Raw genomic sequence first — 7,500 nt, 5'->3', positions numbered from 1 at the left:
ACACGCAAATGTACAAATAAACATGGCAAGGTAGAACTGAATGTCAATGAAACAACCAGGCATGAAGAAGAAAAGGACATAAGGACATTCGTTCTGTATGTAATCAGAAGTTAATAGTGTTAACGGTTTGTGAGAAATTTACATTGCTAGACAAAAAAAGAAATTAAAAGGAAATAATTAAATAAATAGATAGACCAATGAAATTAAAACCGAAAAAAAAAAATGCAAGGGGAATACGACATGTAATTAAGTTGGCGATTCACAAGGAATCTCAGACATCAAACTGTATATTTTTTGTTGTTTATATATAAACATATATAAACAAACATATATTGTTTGTTGTTTATTTTTGGGATATATTGAGGAATATTTAATGGAAAGGAGTCACAATCGCTTTTTGACAATGTCGAAGTGTATAGGTGGCTATAGAATTTAAAGTTTTCATTGGAAATGATAGCCTCATCTGTAATTTCCTTGTTGTTAAGACGGGCTTCCGCTTTGCTCCGCTCCTCCTCTCCTCCGCTCTTCCGCTCCGGGCCCTGGAACTCCCGATCCGCGGGACTTCGGTGAATTCCGGGCCAGTTTTTTTGCTCTTCTGCTCTCCTCCCCTCCTCCGCTTCTTCGCTCCCCCGCTTTGGACCCTGGAACTCTTGAACAGGGCCGGGCTTCTGCCCTCCGCCTCTCCTCTGCTCATCCGCTCCAGGCCCTGGCACTCCCTGTGATCCAGTCATTCGCATGTGCGTGCCCGGAGGTCCGGGAGCTCCACTCAAACGTCCGGGGGGGGTAAGGGTAAGGGGTCCTGTCCCCCCCCCCTCGCCGCCTCTGAGAAGAGAAACATCTCCTCCACTCCTCCGCTCCTCCGCTGCGGAACCAGGTATTACCGATCCGCCGGACTCAGGCGAATTGCAGAAAGGGGTTTTGCCGTCCTCCGCTCCTCCGCTCCTCCGTTTCGGGCCCTGGAACTCCCGAACCGCTGGACACAAGCGAATCACGGTCCGGGCTTCTGCTCTCCTCCGCTCCTCACCTCATCCGCTCCAGGCCCTGGTACTCCGTGTCCGCGGGAACCCCCCCCAACCCACAAAAACAAACTCTCACACACACACAAACACACGCACACACACACACACACACACACACACACACATACACACGCATACACACACACAAACACACAAACACACACAGACACACCTGAACTCATCATAGCTGTGCTAATAGCATTGGCCGAAACGTTTCCACAACCAAACCAACATTAGCTCATCCACTCATTCACATATGTGTGTGCCCGGAGGTCCGGGAGCTCCAGTCATAAGTCCGGGTGATCTATGTCCGGAGAAGGCTCACATTAGCCGCTCTAAGGGGTCCTGCTGCCCCCCAGCTTCCCGGCCTTTGAGAAGAGACACATAACTCCGCTCTTCCGCTTCTCCGCTATGGGCCCTGGTACTCCCGATCCTCCGAACTCAGGTGAATTGCGTGACGTGCTTCTGCTCTCCTATAAGCCCCTACACACTTCGAACACGGCTGTTATCACCCTGTTACTGCATTTCAATGACACCCATTTGCTTTCGATCTCAGTGTCTGCCACCGTACGCAAAAAGCGGGGGGTGGGGGGTGGGGGGGCATAAGCGCATTCGTGCTGTAAGTAATCAGAAGTTAATAGTGTTAACGGTTTGCGAGAAATTTTTAATGCTAGACAAAAAAAGAAAATTAAAAGGATATAATTAAATAAATAGATAGAAAAATAAAATTAAAAACGAAAAAAAAAAATTGTGAGGGGAATATAACATGTAATTAAGTTGGCGGTTCACAAGGAATCTCAGACATCAAACTGTTTTTAATTGAACATAAATAGTACACCCAAATATACAAATGTACAAATAAACATAGCAAGGTAGAACTGAATGTCAATGAAACAACCAGGCATGAGGAAGCAACGGACATGAGGACATTTGTTCTGTATGTAATGAGAAGTTAATAGTGTTATTGTGAGAAATTTACAGTGCTAGACAAAAAACGAAATTAAAAGGAAATAATTAGATAAATAGATAGACAAATGAAATTAAAACCAAAAAAAAAAAATGCAAGGGGAATACGACATGTAATTAAGTTGGCGATTCACAAGGAATCTCAGACATCAAACTGTATATTTTTTGTTGTTTATATATAAACATATATAAACAATCATATATTGTTTGTTGTTTATTTTTGGGATATATTGAGGAATATTTAATGGAAAGGAGTCACAATCGCTTTTTGACAATGTCGAAGTGTATACGTGGCTATAGAATTTAAAGTTTTCATTAGAAATTATAGCCTCATCTGTAATTTCCTTGTTGTTAAGACGGGCTTAGCTTTGCTCCGCTCCTCCTCTCCTCCGCTCCTCCGCTCTTCCGCTCCGGGCCCTGGAACTCCCGATCCGCGGGACTTCGGTGAATTCCGGGCCAGTTTTTTGCTCTTCTGCTCTCCTCCCCTCCTCCGCTTCTTCGCTCCCCCGCTTTGGACCCTGGAACTCTTGAACAGGGCCGGGCTTCTGCCCTCCGCCTCTCCTCTGCTCATCCGCTCCAGGCCCTGGCACTCCCTGTGATCCAGTCATTCGCATGTGCGTGCCCGGAGGTCCGGGAGCTCCACTCAAACGTCCGGGGGGGATAAGGGTAAGGGGTCCTGCCCCCCCCCCCTCGCCGCCTCTGAGAAGAGAAACATCTCCTCCACTCCTCCGCTCATCCGCTGCGGAACCAGGTACTACCGATCCGCCGGACTCAGGCGAATTGCAGAAAGGGGTTTTGCTGTCCTCCGCTCCTCCGCTCCTCCGCTCCTCCGCTCCTCCGCTCCTCCGCTCCTCCGTTTCGGGCCCTGGAACTCCCGAACCGCTGGACACAAGCGAATCACGGTCCGGGCTTCTGCTCTCCTCCGCTCCTCACCTCATCCGCTCCAGGCCCTGGTACTCCGTGTCCGCGGGAACCCCCCCCAACCCACAAAAACAAACTCTCACACACACACAAACACACGCACACACACACACACACACACACACACACACAAACACACAAACACACACAGACACACCTGAACTCATCATCGCTGTGCTGATAGCATTGGCCGAAACGTATCCACAACCAAACCGACATTAGCTCATCCAGTCATTCACATATGTGTGTGCCCGGAGGTCCGGGAGCTCCAGTCATAACTCCGGGTGATCTCTGTCCGGAGTAGGCTCACCTTAGCCGGTCTAAGGGGTCCTGCTGCCCCCCAGCTTCCCCGCCTTTGAGAAGAGACACATAACTCCGCTCTTCCGCTTCTCCGCTATGGGCCCTGGTACTCCCGATCCTCCGAACTCAGGTGAATTGCGTGACGTGCTTCTGCTCTCCTATAAGCCCCTACACACTTCGAACACGGCTGTTATCACCCTGTTACTGCATTTCAATGACACCCATTTGCTTTCGATCTCAGTGTCTGCCTCCGTACGGAAAAAGCGGGATGGGTGGGGGGGCATAAGCGCATTCGTGGTGTAAGTAATCAGAAGTTAATAGTGTTAACGGTTTGCGAGAAATTTTTAATGCTAGACAAAAAAAGAAAATTAGAAGGATATAATTAAATAAATAGATAGAAAAATAAAATTAAAAACGAAAAAAAAAAATTGTGAGGGGAATATAACATGTAATTAAGTTGGCGGTTCACAAGGAATCTCAGACATCAAACTGTTTTTAATTGAACATAAATAGTACACCCAAATATACAGATGTACAAATAAACATAGCAAGGTAGAACTGAATGTCAATGAAACAACCAGGGATGAGGAAGCAACGGACATCAGGACATTTGTTCTGTATGTAATGAGAAGTTAATAGTGTTACAGGTTTGTGAGAAATTTACAGTGCGAGACAAAAAAAGAAATTAAAAGGAAGTAATTAAATCAATAGATAGACAAATAAGAAATTAAAACGAAAAAAAAAAAAAAAAAAATTGCAAGGGGAATGTAACATGTAATCAAGTTGTTTTTTTTTTTTTGTTTTTTTTTTTTACCAAAAAAAAAAGGAACCTCGGACATGGGTAACTATATTTTTTAGTTTTTGGATTTTTCCATAAGTTTTAAGGATTTTTTTTTTTTTTTTTTATATTTCAAAATCGTTTATGAAGACATTAAAATTTGGGGAGCATTTTTGCATTCTGTTCTTGTGAATGAAGAACTTGGCCAGGCCTAAAAGAACATTGACACAGAGTTCATCTGTTATGTTGCTTATAAGTAAACAGAATGTTATATCATCTTTTGAGAAGGAAACTGGTGACGATGGAATGAGAAGGAGAAAAAATATATGGTCAGTGGTTTCAATGTTGTCTTCACAAAATGTACAAATATTATCTTCAAAATTAAAGCGTACCCTCGATAATTCCTTAGATGGGTAGATGTCAGTCATAATTTTGAAGTGGGTCTCTTTTGCCTTGGGGGTATGGGTAGAGTCAGATACATGGTTCGCAGCGTGGCAATCGATTCCTCATCAAATTTATTTAAAATATCCTTTTTTTTTTTTTTGACGTCCAGGGAATAAGTTTCCTGTGAAACATTTCCTAATAAAGGAGTTGCCGCGCTTTCTGTCCACAATTGAGATTCCCTGGAGTGATAGTCGGGGTAACTGTGGTTGTACGGTTCGGTGCGTCATTATATTTTTGGTCAGGAATACAAATTGTCGAGGCAGTGCGTTTCGTAACTTTAGCAACTCTAATATGGGAGGCTTGAATCTGTGTGTAGTACAGAACTGCTCATTGTCCAGAGGACTGCCAGTGTCATCCATCAAGTCAATTATCGACCATATACCTTTCTCAAAGCATTCCTTGTAAAACAGAGGTTTGTTGCCATGCAGTACATATCGATTGTTCCAAACTATTATACTGTGTGGTGAGAAATTGTGTACGTATATCATTTTCCAGTATAATAATATTTGTTTATGGAACTCTGAACATTTGACAGGAATCTTGTTGATATCCAAGTCAGAGATAAGCAGAAGACTCAGGCCGCCGACTTTGTTGAATAAGTAGTTTGGAGTACAATACCAGAAAGAACGATGAGGTTTGATCCAGGATTTCAACCAGTTCACCTTCAATGTCCCATTCAAGCAGTCCGACTCTATCACTTTCAGCCCTCCTTCACTTGTTTCTTTCACCATATGTGATTTTTCTTAGATGGTGTGGTCTGTTCCTCCAGATAAAGTTGAAATTGATTTGGTTAACAGATTTTACGAGTTGATTTGGAGCAGCATTGGAATACGCTGGGTATATACATCTGGATAAACACATCCATTTTAGTCAAATATATCCGGCCTAATATTGATAAATCTCTCTGGAGCCATATATTAGAATTAAGCTTTACTTTGATTCAGTTTAGATTCAATGTTCCTGGATTGATTTAACGTTTGGTCCTTGGATAGGAAAATGCTCAAGTATTTTATTTCTGATTTCATGGAAACATCGCTGATTTCCTTTAGTGGCGAGTCATGCAGCGCAAGAAGTTTGCATTTCTTTAAGTTTAATGACAATCCTGAAGCCTTGGAGAATGTTTTGGTTGTTTTCGGCACTTATTGGGACTTGATGTTCATTTTTCAAAACTAAGGTTGTGTCATCTGCCAGCAGGCTAATAACAATTTCAGTCCCCAGCACGTCTAACTTTTGGATATCGTTGCTCTTTTCAACATAAACGGCTAGCATTTCGGTAGCAATTATAAATAAATAGGGTGAGATGGGGCAACCTTGGGGGATTCCCACATCAACATGGAAGCTCGGAGTGGTGCCGCTTGGCAGGGTGACACAGCTATGAATATTCTCATAGAGCCCACGGATCACATTCCTGAATATTTAACCAAATCCAAAATGTTCGAGCGTTGCTATGATAAATGGATGTTCGACCGAGTCAAAGGCTTTAGAAAAGTCCAAGAAGGATATGCGGCCATTATCTTCAATGCGATACGCCTCTAAACCCATCGCTCGCCCCGACTCGGGGAATCCTAGAGCCTACTTGCACCCCCGCCCTAACTTAACTCCCTCACTCGTGGAGCTCCCTGAGCTCCACACATCCCGGAGCATCACGCCGACTCATTCACATTTGAATGATTGTCTTTATTTTATGTCCGCTAGATAGAGGCATCCGCACATGCGCATCAGTGGAGCTTCAGGCCGGCTGAGGCATGGACTGAAAATCATAAAGACATGTGTGATGAGCTAAAAGGAAGATAAGCATATTTTTATAATAAATGTAAGAAAGAGAGGGTAATGCAGCCTCAGGGCGGCACTGGCCCGTGTCTCTCCAAGCCTGCCTTTGGGGGGGGGGGGGGGGCACGGAGCAGTGTCTCCCTGTGCCGGTCCCAAGCCCGGATAAATGCAGAGGGTTGCGTCAGGAGGGGCATCCGGCGTAAAACGTTTGCCAAAACCAAACATGCGAGTCAACCATAACTATACCATACCGGATGGGTCGCGGACCGGGTTAACAACGACCGCCATTGGTACTGATGACCTACAGGGTACTAATGGAAATCGGGCTACTGTGGGTCGAAGAACAAGAAGAAGAAGAAGAGGAGGAGTGCGTGTTCGGAAGCAGAGAGAGAGGAGGAAAGGAAAGAGCCTGGGACTGAGAGTAGGGACTTTGAATATTGGGACTATGACAGGAAAAGGTAGAGAGTTGATGGACACGATGCAGAGAAGGAAGCTGGATATACTGTGTGTCCAGGAGACCAGGTGGAAGGGTAGTAAGGCTAGAAGCTTAGGAGCAGGCTTTAAGTTATACTATTATGGTGCTGACAAGAAGAGAAATGGAGTAGGAGTCATCTTGAAGGAGGAGTTTGTAAGGAACGTCCTAGAGGTGAAAAGAATGTCAGATAGACTTATGAGTCTGAAATTGGAAATTGAAGGTGTGATGCTCAGTGTTGTTAGTGGCTATGCGCCACAGGTGGGATGTGAACCTGAAGAGAAGGAGAAGTTCTGGAATGAGTTGGATGAAGTGATGCAGAATATTCCCAGAAATGAGAGAGTGGTAATTGGTGCAGACTTCAATGGACATGTTGGTGAAGGCAATAGAGGGGATGAAGAAGTGATGGGCAGATATGGTATCCAGGATAGGAATGCAGAGGGACAGATGGTGGTAGATTTTGCAAAAGGGATGGAAATGGGTGTAGTGAATACCTTTTTCCAGAAAAAACAGGAACATAGGGTAACTTATAAGAGCGGAGGTAGGAGCACGCAGGTAGACTACATCTTGTATAGACGAGGTAACCTGAAAGAGATCGGTGACTGCAAAGTAGTTGTAGGTGGGCGTGTAGCCAGACAGCATAGGATGGCGGTTTGTGCGACGACTCTGGTGACAAGGTAGATGACGAGGACAAAGGCAGAGCAGAGGACAAAGTGGTGGAAGCTGAAAAGGGAGGAGCGTTGCACGGTTTTCAGGGAGGAGTTGAGAAAGGGTCTGGGTGGTCAGGGTGAGCTGCCAGATGATTGGACAACAACAGCTAGTGTTATCAG

This window comes from Fistularia commersonii, unplaced genomic scaffold, assembly GCF_037954325.1.
Source record: "Fistularia commersonii isolate RoL2024-O1a breed Wild unplaced genomic scaffold, RoL_Fcom_v1.0 HiC_scaffold_131, whole genome shotgun sequence".
Classification (NCBI taxonomy): Eukaryota; Metazoa; Chordata; class Actinopteri; order Syngnathiformes; family Fistulariidae; genus Fistularia; species Fistularia commersonii.
The sequence above is the reverse complement of the archived record's forward strand: the minus strand, read 5'-3'. Positions refer to the sequence as shown.